Consider the following 17,322-nt stretch of genomic DNA (forward strand, 5'->3'; position numbering starts at 1 on the left):
TACACAGTGAGCTTCAGTTCAGGCCAGCCACGGCTACATAGTGAGACTCTGCCTGAAAAAAACTTACAAACGAAACAAAACAAAAACACACACAGTCAAAATTTCACAGTAAAAAGCTTTGCAGCACGAGGGAGGCAAAAGGCACGTGGATCTCTGTCACTTCCAGGCCAGCCTGGTCCACAGATTAAGTTTCAGGCAAGGCTACCGAGAAACCCTGTCTTGAAAAAACAAAACAAAAAAATGTATAGTAAACTTTTTATACTTACTATCCAGATCCTTTTCATAAATTGAATTGAAGCCAGAGGATGTCAGTGGTTAAGAGCACATGCTGTTTTGTTTTTGAGACATGATTTTACTGTGTAGCCTTGGCTGTCCTGGACTCCTTTGTAGACCAGGCTGGCCTCCAACTCAAAGAGATTCACCTGCCTCTGCCTCTCTGAGCACTGGGATTAAAGGTGTGCACCATCAACTGGCTCACATTGCCTTTTTGTTTTTATGAGACAGAGTAACCCAGACTGGCACTGAAAAAATTGCTTTATAGCTAAGGATGACCTTGAACTCCTAACTTTCCTAATTCCACTTCCTAAGTGCCGTGATTACAGGCATATGCCACCACTCCTGATTCTTCTTTCTCCTTTTCCTCCTTCTCCTTCTTCGTAGTGCTGAGGGCCTCAGACATGTTGGGCAATGTTCTATCACTGTGTTATATCCTCAGTGCCACATTGCTTTCACAGTGAAGTTAATGATATTTTGTATATGCTAGGTATGTAACAACCAGGCTTTTCCTGTGTTTTAATTTTTTATTAAAAGTAAATACATGCCCCCTTGTGGCTACATGTTTACCTCCACTTTCATTCTTGAACGCAGCAGCCCCTGTCACATGCTCTCTGTTTACAGTTACACACACACACACACACACACACACACAGAGAGAGGCGTGCAAAGAGTATATTAGGTCTCAGACTCAGACCTAGGACAAACTGGCTAACTGAGGTGCCTATTAACATATTAAAGCAGATGCCTTCTGCCAGCCTCTCTCAGAATCACCAGTACCTGTTAGGGAGACTTCCTGGCTGCCACACCCCGCCCCTACCCTCAACCTTTCTAGCCCCTGAGCTTTACTGCTCTTCACCCAGCTTCTCCTCCTTATATAACCCAGCCATTTTGGCTATGCTGGTCTCTTGCCTTCTTGGTCTCCTGGCTAGCCTCTGGCCTGTTGGCCCCAGGTTCCTTTCTCTTCCTCTTCTGTCACATGACCCAGTTCAGCCTGCTAGGCATGTTCAGTCTGGTCTCTTCCAGATGCCTCTGCCTGTGCTCTCCCTCTTCCCTATAATAAAAACTTTAACCCCTTAGGAGGAGTCATGTCTTCCTGTTATTTCTATTCATTCATTCATTCGTTCGTTCGTTCATTCATTCATTCATTCATTCATCTGGTGCTGAAACCCAGGAGGAAGGAAAAAAATGTGGAAAACCAAAATCTCAATGGAGAGAATTCCCATCAGCCTCCTTTTATTTTATGTTTTTCATCCACCCCCTTCTCCTTTACCTCCACCCTCGCCCCTCTCTGTCGTCTCTGGGCTCCCCATCAGATTCCAGAAAACAACAACCAACAAAAACAAAAATTAAAAAAAAAAACAAAAACCTTCTATGCTAAATTACTTCAGGCCATATGTGTAGCTCTGCTTCTCAGAGATGGACTTAATTGTGATAATAGAGATCCGTCTAGGGTTGGTAAACACCAGTCAGAAGCACCCAGGCACAGACCCCGTAACATTTCTTACACACACACACACACACACACACACACACACACACAGAGAGAGAGAGAGAGAGAGAGAGAGAGATCACCAGCAGTCACATTACTTACTGGATGTGTACCTAATTAGTTTCCATGTGGACAGATTGTACAATTCCATATCCAAGTGTGTATCAAAGATCAATTAGTGTCTCAATATCATTTAGTAACTATGTAATTGCATGGGCTCCATACTCCAAAGGGTCCCATGATCAGTTTCATGCATGGCTGTTGTTATCTTGAAATTCATAATCTATTGAATGAGGCATTCTGCATTTACTTTTCCCATTAAGTCCCACAAATTGTATCCTGGCTAAAATGTTTCAAGATCAAGGCAGAGTAAATGTGTCAATTTAAAATATCCAGAAAGTAGATCTCCAAAGAAATGAATACACTTAAAAATAAGCAGGGTAAGACTGGGCATGGTGGTGCATGCCTCTGATCCCAGCACTCAGAAAGGAGGGTCAGGTGGATCTCTGTGAGTTTGAGACCAGTCTGGCATAAATAGGGAGTTCCAAGGCAGCTGGAACTACATCGAGAGCCCCTGTCTCAAAGAAAACAAAACAACAGCAAAAGAATAATTGGGGAAATTATAATCCAGACTGACTATGCATACAATGAGTCATAGTCACACCCAAAGAGGCAAGGAAGGACAAAGATTTGTAAAGGTGAAGTAAAGTATCACAAGTGGTTTTGAAACAATTACAGTTGGCTACAAAGATCATCAAATAGCTGGTTTCTGTCAAAGGCAGTTGCAAGGTAAGTGTCTTTATAAAAGTGTGTGTGTGTGTGTTTACTTTTGTGTAAGGTTGTGAAGATTTTTTTAGGAGGTCATTATAATAGTTTTTATCAAGTACCTGTGTAAATGAGAACTCTTACCTATTCTCCTTTCCCCATTTTGTTAGGGTTTAGCATAAGTGATTCTGACAACTCCATTGTCATTGTTTTGGGGATTTTTGTTTGAGACAGGATCTTGATGTATAGCTAGTAGGCCATAGCTACTCACTATGTAGCCCAGGCTGACCCTCAAACAGTAATTTTCTTGCTTCAGCCTCCCCTGTCTGGCTTGATTCTGACTCCATCCATGCGGGTGAATGAGACGGAGCGATGGCTCTGTCTGGAACATGTTGAAAGTATTGCCAAGTGCGGTGATGTGAGCTTATCATCTCAGCTACTTGGAGGCTGGGGCAGAGGGAGTAAAAGCTCAAGGCTTTTACTTGAGCGTGTGGTGATGGCACACGCCTTTAATCCCAGCACCTGGGAGGCAGAAGCAGGTAGATCTCCGAGTTTGAGACCAGCCTTAATCTACGAAGTGAGTTCCAGGACAGCCAGGGCTACACAGAAAAAAACCTGTCTCAAAAAAAAAAAAAAAAAGTTCAAGGCCTACTTGAGTGACTTAGTAAGAACTTGTCTCAAAATAGAAACAGAGCTGGAGATGTAATTCAGTGGTCTAGGGTTCCTCCTTAGTTCTAGAGGAAACTGACAATTGTTACTTAGTGTCATTAATGATGAAGATTAAAAGTGAACTCCAAAGTTGCTTTTCCAGCTTCATTTAAGCATGCTTAATTCATTACCCACATTCATCACTCTGCCTTCTTTCACCAGTATATTTGTTTTTTTAAAGTAATTTATTTTTTAAAGTTTATTTGTTTTATTTAGTGTTTGACTGCATGTATATCTATGTGAGGATGTCAGATCCCCTGGAACAGGAGTTACAGACAGTTGTGAGCTGCCATGTGGGTGCAGATAATTGAACTCGGGTCCTCTGGAAAAGCAATCAGTGCTCTTAACCACTAAGCCATCTCTTCAGCCCCCAATTAATTTATTTTTTATTAATTATAATTTATTCACTTTGTATCCCAGCTGTAGCCCCCTCCCTCATCCCTTCTCAACCCACCCTTCCTCGCTCTTCTCCCCCCATGTCCCTCCCCAAGTCCACTGATAGGGAGGTCCTCCTCCCCATCCATCTGACCCCAGCTTATCAAGTCTCATCAGGACTGGCTGCATTGTCTTCCTCTGTGTGGTAAGGCTGCTCCCCCCTCAGGGGGAAGTGATCAAAGAGCCAGCCACTGAGTTCATGTCAGAGACAGCCCCTGTTCCCCTTACTAGGGATCCCACTTGGATACTGATCTGCCATGGGCTACATCTGTGCAGGGATTCCAGGTTATCTCCATGAATGGTTCTTGGTTGGAGTATCAGTCTCAGAAAAGACTCCTGTGCTCAGATATTTTGGTGCTGTTGCTCTCCTTGTGGAGTTCCTGTCCCCTCCAGGTCTTTCATTTCCCCCTTCTTTCATAAGATTCCCTGCACTCTGCCCAAAGTTTGTCCATGAGTCTCAGCATCTGCTTTGATACCCTGCTGATACCAGTATATTTGTAAAACCTATTTTTAGCTGGGCGTGGAGCACACAATTTCAATTTCAGCACTTGGGAGGCTGAGATAGAAATTGCTGAGAATTCAGGACTGTCCTGGGCAGTATAGTGCCAGCTCGGATTACATAGCAGAAAACAACAACAACAAAGCATTTGAAAAAGTCTACTGGGGCCTTTGACAACCCTCAGGAATTCAACACAAACCTTCCCCCAGCCTCTTGATCACTTGCTGAGATGTTGCACATTCCATTTAGATTTGAACCCCATCTGTCAATTCTATCAAAATCCCTCCCTACTCCTCACCCAACTGTCATGAATTCTCTCAAAGCATGTTTGTGTATGCCTGTGAGTGTATGTGTGTGTGTTTGTGTCAGTGTATGTGGTGCATTTATATGTGTGTACATGTGCATGTGTGTGTTTATGTACCTGTGTGCCTGTGTGTGTGTGTGTGTGTATGATGGCTGCCTAGGAAAGATAAGTTGACTTTTTGAAAATATTAGAAATAATCCTATAGTTTTCTAGATTTCCAGGGCAATCCAGAGACTCTCCTACAGAAACAGCAACAGAAATGATTCTGTGATTGTGCAGGACTTGGAAGTTAGGAGGGCCGTGGAAGTTTTGCAATACTCCAGTCTGGGCTATTGGGGATAATAGGCCCAAATCTAGGGAAAAGCTAACAATTCCACTGCCTCTTATGATAGAACAAATCAGGATTTTTAGATAAGAAAATCCAGGGCCAAGAGTGGGCAGATCGAAAACAGTGGTGCCTGGGCTGCTCTCAGATTTCCTGTGAGAAATCCCAGTGGAGAAGGCGCTGCTGGCTGGGTAAATGAGTCACCAGCTTTATAGGCCAAGGGAGATGGAAAGCAGATTCCAGGAAGTAAGCAAGGAGGGATCTCAGGGAAAGTTTTCCATTTTAGTGTGAAGCTGTCGAGCCACTGGAAACTCAGAGAAAAACAGTGGCGAGGAAGACTAGAGAAAGCATGTGAATCCTGGCAGCTCAGAGGACTTTGTACGTCTGGGCAATCCGGAACAAGTAACCACGATGGCACTATCTAGGCAAGGTAAGGAGAGAGTGAGAAAATATCTCGGCGCCCTCAAGCTTCTAGCTACTCACAACCCAGCAGGAATCCACTGAGCATGTCACCACACTTGTATTACTGCCAGGGAGGAAGGTTTGCAGGGTTGGGGTGGGAGTGGGGGACTCAGGGAGGGCTGGTGCGAAACTGTGGGGATTTGGGTGGCTGTTTTAATTAACTTCAAGGAAGGCAGTTTGCGGGGGGTGGGGGTGCAGAAGCACAAGAAAAAAAAACTGGATGGATCCTTTCTATTCTTTTTTTTTTTTTTTTGGTTGTTTGCTTCATAAATTTAAGGCAGAAGGGACCCTTCCTAGGTCCCAGGAGGCATTTATCCTCTTTGGCATTTTGTAGTTGTTGTTCACTAACAGAGCATTTTTGTTCTGTTTACTGAGCAAGGGAACAGGGTCCACCAAGGGGCAGGCAGAGGACACAGCAGTATCAAAAAGCCAAGGTAGAGCCGAGCATGGGGGCACATACTCAGCACTCGGGAGGCAGAGGCAGGTGGATCTCTGAGCTTAAGGCCAGCCTGGTCTACAAAGCAAGTTCTAGGACAGCCAAGGCTACACAGAGAACCCCTATCTCAGGGAAAAAAACAAAACAAAACAAAACACTCAGGTGGAACCATGCATTCTCAGAGGAGCGCTTCTGTGGTACTGGAACACAGTGATGGGTCAGAGGCCAGAGGGAATACCAAAGTGACCTCAGACTATAGTTCAGTAGTGGGGAGAATAGGTTTGGGGAGATCACTGCCCTTCCAGGCCAAGGCTGAGTGGGGGAGGTCCCACTCAGCACATTCTCTTCTGTATGACATTAGAAATAATTAAGCTGGGGACCATAACTGCTGCCACCAGCATCCTTTAGGAATCCAGGCCCTCCCTGAATGACGTGTGGCCAGCACTCCCACTGCATAGCCCTGAAGGCGAAGGGAGTCTCACTAAGATCTCATCAGATCTGTTGACCTGTGGTCACTGTATACCAACTCCCTAGGTGTCCTAGAACGGTTCACTGGGATCTAATGAGCCTGAGCTGATGGCAGCTGTTTCCGAAGGAAAAGAGCAGCTAGAACAATTCTCTTCCCATCAAGTCTTGTCAGACCTTCCGGGATCCTAACTCAGCTCACAATGGCCTCTTGGGGAGCAAAGAAGCCCAGCAGAAGAAGGTAAGTCTTAGGTTTCAGCTCAGCTTGGCCACCGGTTGATTGTGATGACCAGCAATCATGGCCTTCCTATCCCTAGGATTCAATGGTTTTTGGTATCTGGGTCTTGTAGGCATAGGAAATTGGAGAGTAGGTGGCTCATCCTACATATGACCTTGGAGTAGGGTACTCTATGTAAGAACAGGCAGATCAGGGTAGTGATAGAGGAAACAAATTTAGGGCCTCTTTAGGGCAAAGAAAAGATGACCAAGCATGGAGTCCATAGGAACTATCTGAAAGGCACTGGCATCCCAGCTGCGACCTAACAGGTAAGCAGGTGTGAGTCAGGTAAAAGAAAGCAGAAAAAGCACTCAGATGAACAGACCATCCTATACTGACAGGGAGATTGGGGTGGGGTGAAGGGGGGAGCTGTGTGCACTCAGAGACCCTGAAGCTCAGTCTGGCAGGACTTAGGCCCTCCTAGGGGGGAACTGGTCAGAGATGAGGAACCAGTAAGAAAGTGAGGAGGGGCAGGGTCCAACCTATGGACAATCCATCCTATGAAGACTGTGTTAGCTCAAGGACAACACTAGAACCAGGCAGAGGTTTAGAACAGATAGCTAAGGGGGCTGGAGAGATGTCTCAGAGGTTAAGAGCGCTGGCTGTTCTTCCAAAGGTCCTGAGTTCAATTCCCAGCAAAAACATGGTGGCTCATAACCATCTGTAAAGAGACCTGGAGCGCCCTTCTGGTGTGTAGGCCTACATGCAGGAAGAGTACTGTATAAATAATAAATAAATAAATGAATCTTTAAAAAAAGAAAAAAGAAAGGATAGATAGCTAAGGGTGGGGTCACTTGGAGACAGGATTCGGTTGATGGGGCACTCATGGTGTGGATGCTGGTGACTGCACTGTGGATACTTCCCACATGGTGGCACCAAAGGTCAACTCTCTCTTTTGGCTTGGACCTGACAGGGCAGGGGGTCACTCTGGGAATCCTCACTGTGAAGTCATGGTCCAGAGGCCCAGTGTCTAGGACACTTCCCACCTTTGCCAAGCCCTCCCCATCATGTCTCTGTCAGAAGGTTCGAACAGTAGGGTCCCCACAGAAACAACTGCACCACACTCCCTAGCCTTTACTAAAAGGCCTGGTCTAAAAGCATCCTAGGGGAACAGCTCATCCCATGACCTGGGAGAGGCAAGAACATTCCTCCCACTTGTCCCTTAGGAGAAAGGAGTCAGGAAGGAAGGAAGGAGGCCCAACCCAACTCCAGAGAGACACGGTCACCCCACCCCTTACCCATACCAAACCAGCAGGGCCCTGCTCACTGCTCCCCCTGGAGGCTTGAAACTGGATCAAGGAGGACCACAACAGAGACAAAGCTGGGTGTGCTGGGTGAGTTCCCAGGGAAGTCAGCCTGCTTGCCCAGCCCAGAAGAAACTTACACCTAGTGCGGAAGCCAGCCTAGAGCTGTCCAAATAAGCAATGGCCATGTTGCTTTTCGAAACAGTGCCAAGTTTACTGAAACCTTTCATGGTCTAAGTAAATACTAAGAGGAAAGTTCACATCAAGAGAAATTATAGCTCTAGGACGTGATGCTCTGCTGCCATAGGGAGGTGTGGGCAGCTCTCATGGGCGATGGATGCAGATATGGGCTGCTCTGGAGCTTTCTCCTCCCCACTGTGCTTGTTGTGTGGAGGAACCTGAAACTCTCAACATATTCAAAACTACATAATTCTCACTCTCTTCTGACCTTCCCTTCCACTGGCTACAGAGTGCCCACGAGCTACAGGCATTCAAGCTCTTTTTCAGCATCCCCTCACGGATGCACTATGTCATCTATTCAGGTTTGATTAAATAAATGAGTAACCAGCGTTTCAGACACAGGTTTTTCTTGCTTGAACAACTGTTTTATTGGGGGTTAACAGGGAGAGGGGAAATAAAGCTTATACTTGATATTCTGATAATACTGACAACATTACTCTGAAACCCTCCAGCCAATTCCTCCTTCCTATCAGAGTGTCCACTCATACATCATGCCCAGCATGGCCAACTTGAAGGGGAAAAAAAGTATCTCATTGTTTTTATGTTGCTTTTTAATGAGACAGTGTGCCTCTTCAAATTACATTTATTTATCTGTTGCTTTATCTATCCTGAGACTCACTCTGTAGACCAGACTGGCCTTGAACTCACAGAGACTCTGATTCCCAAGTGCTGGGCTAAAAGGTGTGTACTACCATGTCCCATTCAATTACATTATTTTAATGGTGCAGGGATGGAACCTTGCACAGGACCTTGTACCTGCTTGACAAGTGCTCTACGAATGAGCTACATGCCCAGCCCTCATTTTGCAATTTTAATGAGTAAATGGATAGGTACCACCAAAGCACCAGGAAGAAGTTGCTCCAAGAACCACAGGTAGAAATGGCAAAACTTGAACTTGAACATGGGGAGCATCCTTGGCCCATGACCTTTGACTTACATGATAAGAATTTCGATCTAATGCCAGGCGGTGGTGGCAAACACCTTTAATCCCAGCACTCCAGAGGCAGAGGCAGGCTAACCTCTGTGAGTTTGAGTTTAGCCTGGTCTACAGAGTGAGTTCCAGGACAGCCAGAGTTACACAGAGAAGCCTTGTCTTGAAAAAACCAACCTCCCCCTCCAAAGTAAGATCTAGGTTGGGACTGGAAGGATCCAAAGGATGAGTGAATGTGGGTAAGGGCATAACAGCCCCACACGTCATCCTTTTGAGCCTCCTTGTATCACCACCATATGCTGAAGTCTTTAGTAGAGCACTCTGCTGACATGTTTCATCCTTCACTAGATGTCGCACTGACATGACTCATCACAGAAAATTGGGAAATACATACATACAAACAAAAAGACGACAAACCCTTAACTATAGAGAAACGGATAGATGATAAACAAGTGTAGCACATATGTTATAACAGAATAGTTCGTTTTTATTTTTCATATTAGTGTTTTGTTCTAAGTTGTGTGCGTGCGTGCGTGTGTGTGCGCATAAGTGGGAATGTGCAGGTGTGTGCAGGTACCTGTAGAATCCAGAAGAGGGCCCTGGGACTGGAGTTATAGATTATTGTGAATCTTGCGGTGTGGGTGCTGAGAATAAACTTGGGTCGTCTGAAAGAGCAGCATTTGTCCTTAACCACAGAGCCATCCCTCCAGCTCTAACTCAGTTTATGAATGGATCTGGATAGTAGGTATAAGAGACAAAGACAAAAACAAAAACAAACCCCACATACATGATATGACTCTAGAATCCGCCAGCTTAAAGCCAAGGCTGGCATTACTCTAAGGATAAAGTCTTGCTCTTCACTCAGTTCCTAGGGCTCCTTCACCATGGCATGCATAATTCTCTAGCCACATTGGGCTTTTGTTCTCCTCTGGCAAAAAAGATTGCATCTCTTCTCTTGCCTTGAACCCTGCTGCCATCTACCTCACATGAGCCTCAGAGACCTGCTCTCTATTTGCCAAGGAATCTCTGGCAATATGTCACACTAAGGGCCCTTTCCTAACAACCTATACACACATACACACTTATACATACACAATGCACACTCACATGCATACACACACATTCACACATATACACACGTGCACACAATCTCACACATACACAGTCTTTGTTTTGGTGACACAGGAAGTGAAAAAACTGAAATCAGAACAGAACCTGTTCTGATTGTGAACTTTCAGGAACAAGGATGGTGGTGACCTTGACTCTGGTCCCTGAAAGATGGGTGGATGGTTAGGTTCTTGGGTGTTTGCTGAAATCTTGGTAAATATCTGGCCAGCAAATGAATGACATTGCCAAAGCACAGTGTGTGTGTGTGTGTGGGGGGGGGGGTGTTCTCTAAGAGCTGTATCCTGTGGGGGCTTCTGGGGGAAGACAAGAGAAGCCTCTGCTTTTCTTGGTTTTGTTTCACCTTGAATGTATAATTTCCCAATAGAGCAGGTAGCACCATGCATAAGGGCCCTTACCACCCTCAATTCCACTAAAGGGATTATTCTCAGGCCTGAGTCTACCCCTCCAAGAATGTGAACTCTTCCAGGTTAGAAGTGCGAATGTTTCCTTGCTAAGCTTCAGCTTGAAGGCCAGTGCCTGGCAGAAGATGTGCTCAGAGACTGATGCCTGAATCAGGAAGAGTGAAACTGGCCATGACTCAGGGAGCCAATTTGGAACTTAGACCTAGCCCTTTCTAACCACATGACCTGGAAAATTGTGGCCTTCTCTTAGCCTCAGGTGCCTCCTATGTGGTGTAAAGTTCTGCTGTAACCTTCCAAGGCCTGCTTGCCAGTGGCTGGAGAGAGGCCTGACAGTTCTCTAGCATTCGGTGGCCCTCAATGCTCCCCTTCCTTCAGTGCCTCCTGGGAAGGGGGGAGGGCCAGGTGAACTCAGAGGGCACAGATAAGGGTGGCATTGGGTTTGTTTTTTAAGAGGATGGGGTGAGGATACAGCATGCTAAATAGAAGACAGGTTGGGAGAATGGTCAGAAGTCAGAGGGTGGGAACTAGAAGCAAGCTGGTATGGTAGAAGCAGAGGTAATACAGACGTGGCGCGCAGTAGGTGCGAAGGAGAGAGCTCTCTAAGGTTTTCACAGTCTAGACCGCAAGGAAGACCCATTGAAAGCTCTTAAGTAGGAGAACCTATGCCTGAATTAAAGATTTAAAAGATTTCTTGGGTTGATGAATGAAATTAATTTTTGGTGGCAAAAGTAGACTGAGGGTAGCAGAAAAAAATAGTAGCCTACGTCAACATAGGAGCGGTGACAATGGACAGAGAGACACAGGACAGAGGGGCTGATTATAAAGAGCAACTGAATCATCCATTAAAAATGGGGAGATGGGAAGCTGGAGAGATTGCTTGAGAATTAAGAACATCTGGTACCCTTGCAGAGGACTCAGCATCCACACAGCAGCTCACAACTACTTGAATTCCAATTCCAGGGGATCTGACACCTTCTTCTGGCCTCCCAGGTCATCATGCACGAAAAACATTATTTATACACATAAAATAAAAAATAATTTTTTTGCTGAGTTTTATTTATTTAGAGAAAAGTTTTCACAATGTAGCCTTGGCTGGCCTGGAACCTGATATGTATACCAGGCCCGAACAGAACTCACAGAGCTCCACCTGCCTTTGCCTCTTAAATGCTAGGATTAAAGGTGTGCACTACTGAGCCAGGAGAGATGATGCACACCTTTAATCCTAGCACTTGAGAGGCAGAGGCAGATAGATCACTGTGAGTTCCTGGGCAGCTTGGTCTAAAGTGGGTCCAGGACAACCGAGGCCACATAAGGAAACCCTGACTTGAAAAACCAAACCAAACCAAAGACTAGCCTAGGCATATAACAAGACCCTGTCTCAGTGACCCAAAGACAAAGTAGCCCCATAGACAAGCACTTGCCTAGCATATAGAAAGTCCTGGATCTGATTCCCAGAAGAGACAAAAGAAAGCTAGAAGGAAAGAAAGAAAGAAAAAAAAAGACAAGAAGGGATGGGAGGGAGGGATGGCAGAGCAGATACCAATACTCGCTCATTCACTTACTCATCCAATAAATAGTTTTTCAACTCCCACTATGAGCCAGGACAATGATGATCTCTGCCCTAAAATGCTCAGAGACAACAGTCCTTAATTTCACACACAGGGCCTCTACGAGCACATGGCTTGCTTGCTACCTGGTCCTGATGCAAGGTATGAAAGGAGTTGGTCAGAAGCTTGGCAGTAAAAAGAGGGGAGGCCTCCTTCAGAGAAGGTACTTGAAGAATGTCTTATTGAAGAGGCGATCTCAGAGTTAGACAGAGGCTTAGAGATGCCAGCATTGAGAGCTTGGGCTCTGGCTACGAATGAGTGCTTGGGCAGAAATGGTGTCTTATAAGGTTAAGGACAAAGTACTTAGTTAGATAATCATAAGAATTGGGGAGAGGTCCTGGAGAGATGGCTCATCGGTTAAGAGCACTGGCTGCTTTTCCAGAGGTCCTGGGTTCAATTCCTAGCACCCACAGGGCAATTGTAGCTCCAGTTCCAGGGGCTCTGACACCCTCACACAGATATACATGCAGCCCAAACACCAATGCACATTAAAAAGAAAAAAAAAAGAGTTTTGATCCCTGGAACTCGAAAAGCCTGGTGCGGTGGGTTGCAGGTTCAAGGTCAATTTGGTGAAACCCTGTCTCAAGCAAAAAAGGACTGGTTAATCCCAGCACTTGGGAGGCAGAAGCAGAAGGATCTCTGTGAGTTTGAGACCAGCTCTGGGCTACAGAGCATCTGGGACTACATAATGAGGCTGTGTCTAAAACAAAACAAAACAAAACAACAAAACAAGAACTGAGAAGGGGGTGGGGGCATTCACAAGGGCATCCAGGGTTCTGGAACAAGCAAGAGTTCTGGGGGAAAGCCTGGAGGGTGAGAAAGATGGAAAGCTGAGAGAAGCTGAGGGTGTCTCAGGTAAGATCCCTGAAAGATGAAGGTGTTGGTACCCCAAGAGCCGTACCTTACTGGGTTGTTGAGGCCAGCCCTCAAGATCAGGGTCAGAAATCCAGGGACCTCTAAATATTTAATCAAACCATTCCTGGATATGCCTGACCTACCTCAAAAGATGAGGTGCTGTAGGAGTCAGGAGACGGGGAAGCCAAGGGGCAGAGGCTCAGGGACGCAGGGTTGGGAAGAGCTAGTAGCATCTGATTAATGGGAGGGGTAGGGGATTGGAGTCAGGCTGTTGACCCTACTGGGGGTCGGTCAGGCCAGCTGTCTAGCCCACCGTAACCCATTCCTTGGCTTTGGTCCCATGTCCAATGTGTGCTCCTAGCATGCAAACCAAGTATATAAGGCCACTTATATCCCGGTAGCAAAATCTGTAACTTTCCAGAAAACATTACCCAGAGAGTGGTGAACGCATGCATGGCCTGGCTATGAGCCTTGATTTGTTAGCCAGACAATATCAGAAAAGGTTGTCTCACCCTATAGCGGGAGGCTGACTGAAAAGGTGGGGAGGGTTGAGGGACAGAGCTTCAACCCTGAAAGTGTGGGATGTTAGGTTTTCGGCCTCCGAAAACCTTTCCAGACCCTAACCATTTTCTCCAACCACCCCAACTTTCAGTGTCAGCTGCTTATGGTGAACAGGAAGGGGGCCTGAGGTCTCTAGAGCTCCAGAGATCTGGGTAAGAGGCAAGTAGGAGGGGTTCCCTAGCGCCCCCTACTCTAGTTTTAAGGCCTGCACGCGGTTCCCAGGAAGCCGCCCGGGTCCCTTAGACACCTTCCTTCCCCATGGTCTCCCCTCCCGCAAGCTGGTTGACACGGTAGGCAGACCACTCTGCCCGGTTACCCGGAAAGCGGAGCAAGCTGTGGGCGCCGCTTGGGGGTGCGGGAGCTCGTGGGTGGGGGGTAGCGCTGGAGGGGGGGCCCAGCGGGGCGGGGCGGCGGGGCGGAGGGAGGGGCAGGCGCCGGCCGCCGCGACAGCAGCAGCTGCGGCGCTAGCAGGCCAGGCAACGCCGAGAGCACCGACAGCGCGAGGTCCCCGCAGCCCAGCGCAGCCATGTGAGTGTCCGCGTCCTTTCCGAAGGCCACGGCCGGGAGGGGGGTGGGGTGGGCGGTGGAGCCCGCGCCTCCCGCACCCGCGGCGCCCAGCGGCTCCGGGACCCGAGACCCGGTCCCGCCTCACCCCGTTCCCGCGACCTGGATCGCGCGGCGTCTTTCCTCCCCACGCTCCCACCCCCACCCCGGGCGCGGAGAACGCAGCTTTGCCCTACAAAAGCCGCCGCCTCCGGCTCTGCCGCGCCCGCCGCCGCCTCCTTCCCTGCCGCCGCCAGGCCGCGGCGGCCGTGCCCCGGGGCTCCGCGGTGGGCAGGCCCGAGGACGAGCCCGAGGCGCCTCTCTGGGCCTGGGATTGGCTTTCTCCCCGAGCCTGCGCTGCAGGGGGGCGACGGGGTGCAGGAGACCTCCTAAACGAGCAGGTCTTCCCGGCCCTGGTCGACCTAAGCTGCTTTAGGAGCCAGGCCCGAGGTGACTGAGCCTGCCCGAGGCCACACTCTCCACCCAGATCGGAGCCGGAGGACGAGAAGGTCGTGCTGGCGGCGGTCGGTGACCAGACCCTGTCCCTGTAAATGGCAGCTGCTTTGGGGACTCGGCAAACAGTCAGAACTGCGCGCCCTGTAGAACTGGTTTGGGGAAGGGGTTGTTCACCAGGGCTAGAGCCCCGGCTGAGTCAACTTCAGAACCCTCTGCTCTCCTATCCCGAGTGAAGCCTGAGTCTGACCTCGCTTACCGGCCCTTCCAAATCAGTTCTGATGTGTGTGCAGGCGGGTCTCTCGTGTGTCCAGCCTGTTATGATAATAACGCCGGCCACCGTCTGTGTGGCTGCGTGCGTCTCGAGTCTGCAGCGTTCAGCTCACAGGCAGCCTCTGAGGAGGTGCATGACCATCTGGTAGATGTGCATACTGAGCCAGAGAGGTTAGCAACATTCTCAAGGTCACACAGCTAGGTCGGGGGGAAGAATTCGGTCTGAATCTTTGCCCCTGCACCATCCACCTCCTTAGGGTTGGCGGTGGGGGTGGGGAGGGGGGAAAACGGCAATAGAGCTACACAACACTACAGCCGGACAAGGACTGGCATGGCTCGGTCGTCTGCCTCCCACACGGTCCTGGGTCCTGTGGGCAGCAGAGCGAGATGAACAGTCCCGGGGCCGGGGTTTGAGTGGGAGGGGAGGGGAGCACACAAGGCATTAAGATAGGTTCTGCCTAGGTGGAAAAGCAGGCGAGGAGAGTGAGGGTGAGTCAGAGCGTTCCCAATCCGCCGCCGCTGGAACTCGCGTCCTAGCCAGACCTAGCCGGGGGAGGCTGTCCAGCTCCCAGAACGCGGCGGGACAGGGAATGTGACCAGCTGACCAGGGAGGAGGCTGGCAGGAAGTGAGGCCACCAAGCAGTCTCCACCCGGTTCCGGGGTGGGGTGGGGGGTCTTAGGCCACTGCATGCCCCCCTCCCCTCTTCATTGCCAGTTCTGGTTGGTGGCTGCCAGATGACGTCAGCAGTAGGTTTGGGGCAGTTGCCATAGAGACAGGGACAGGCTTCTGCGCGCGACCCCCTTCTCCCTTGCAGCCACCCTTTAGCCTGGGTTATTTATAACTTTTGTTTACCTCAGTCTACTATGGCCCTACAGCTGAGTTGGGCTGGACCCAGAGACTAGTGGAGAGGCTGTGGGTAGCGTGAACGACCACTGCTATAGATGGACAGTACTGTTGCTCGTATTTTCTGTCTTGGCATACAGGCGCCAATTATTGGGGACGTCTATGGAAACTGGGTGCATGCAGGCAGTTAAGATTCTGTTGCGCTGCACGCCTCATAATCTTTGGGTCCTGGATTCATCCTCTTGTCTAGACCACACCACAGAGTTTCAGGGCCTTAGCAGCCAGCACCCGCCAGCTAAGATAGTTCCTCTCCCTTAGCTCCGGGTAGGGTGAGGATGGGGATGTTAGCCCTTCCATCCACACCAACAGGGGAGATCCTGCCTCCCTCAGAAACGGCCAGATGTACATCCTCCATGGCCGGCCATGTAATGGCAGGGGTGGGGTGGTCGTGGTTGGTCTTACCAACAGTTACTTGTCTTGGTTCCTGAGTATAGAGGTTAAGTGGCAAACTCCCAGAACACCTCCAACCTGTTTCTGTCCCAGGGGGCAGCCCCCACCCCATGCAGATGGTACCATGATGTAATCAAGTGGGGAGGAAGAAGGAGAATCCTAGGTCGGGTAGGGGAATCAGGGTAGACCCAGACTTGTGTCCTACCCCTGTAGCAGCTCAGCTTCCCCACTCAGAATCCCCTTTCCTGCATCTTCCAGATGCTCAGGTGTTGGTGGAGGGCCCAGGGAATTACTGTAGTAGGCAAGCAGGTGGGCCTCAGGACCCAGAGGGGAGAAACCAGTGGGAAGAGAGACCCTGGAGAACTACAACTAGCTATGTGACCTTGAGGATCAGAGAGAGGAAGCTATAGAGGCGCCAGAAAGGGGGAACCAACCCAGGGCAGGCTTCCTGGAAGAAGAAGCTAGGGGGACAGAAGAAAAGGGAGAAGGAGTTAATCAGGCTGAGAGTGGTGAGAAGAGGGGGCTGGGAACATAGCTCAGCGGTAGACTGCTTGCCTGATTCTGACCTCGCTTACCGGCCCTTCCAAATCAGTTCTGATGTGTGTGCAGGCGAATTCAGAAACACACAGGCACATGAGTGCTCACACACACTAGTGGAAAGGGTGCATGGGAGGGATGGGTTTTGCTGCTCGGATGCTAAGAACCTTGAGTGTGGCAGGAGGGGTCACAGAAGCCAGAGAGGAAGGTAGGGGCCTGCGAAGGAAGCATAAGTCTTTCTTCTTTGGGGCAGCAGGTAGCTGTGATTTTTCCTAAGAGTCTGAAGAGAGAGATTTTTAAAGAGCCTTAGATCAGAAAGCCTAGGCTTGAATCTTGGCCCTGCCATGTACTCACTGTATAATGTTGGGTAAATTAATATTCATTAGTAATAGCAGCTAACCCGGGTGTGCCACACGTGTGTCTCCATCGCCTAGACACTCCCGACGGATGGAAGTCGCTCCCTTCGTGCTTCCAGCACTAGTTATGGTTATTATCCTCATTAGATCTGAAGTCCAAAAGCTTAAGTGTCCTTCCTGCCCAAGGTCACATACAGCCAGGTGACCTCAGCTGTAAAGCAGGGCTAATAAGACTTACCTACAGGTTTCTTGCTGGAATTAAGTGATCTTTGTTCGGCATAATGCCTGACATACAGTAAACATCCCTTCAAAAAGGGATGTGGTTTGGTTTTGTTTTTCCTTTTTTGGCATTGTTGGTGACTGGAATTTTCTTTTCTTTTTCTTTGTTTCTTTCTTTTTCTTTTCTTTCCCTTTCTTTCTTTCTTTCTTTCTTTCTTTCTTTCTTTCTTTCTTTCTTT

General features: G+C 48.6%; 1 protein-coding gene and 1 long non-coding RNA gene across 2 annotated transcripts in view; both read left to right on the plus strand.

Moving 5' to 3' along the window:
* Positions 1-5,070: 5,070 nt before the first annotated feature.
* LOC129687204 (uncharacterized) lies at positions 5,071-8,214 on the plus strand. Its single transcript, XR_008721746.1, has 3 exons — positions 5,071-5,231; positions 6,234-6,405; positions 7,608-8,214. It is a non-coding gene; the product is annotated as an uncharacterized LOC129687204 (long non-coding RNA).
* Positions 8,215-13,856: 5,642 nt separating this feature from the next.
* Positions 13,857-17,322, plus strand: part of Ripor1 (RHO family interacting cell polarization regulator 1) — a 17,305-nt gene continuing 13,839 nt past the window's right edge. Inside the window, exon 1 of the mRNA XM_055621531.1 lies at positions 13,857-13,936. The gene's annotated coding sequence lies outside the window, so the exon portion shown is untranslated. The remainder of the gene's footprint in view (positions 13,937-17,322) is intronic.

Source organism: Psammomys obesus, unplaced genomic scaffold, assembly GCF_907164565.1.
Source record: "Psammomys obesus unplaced genomic scaffold, mPsaObe1.curated_primary_1811, whole genome shotgun sequence".
Taxonomy (NCBI): domain Eukaryota; kingdom Metazoa; phylum Chordata; class Mammalia; order Rodentia; family Muridae; genus Psammomys; species Psammomys obesus.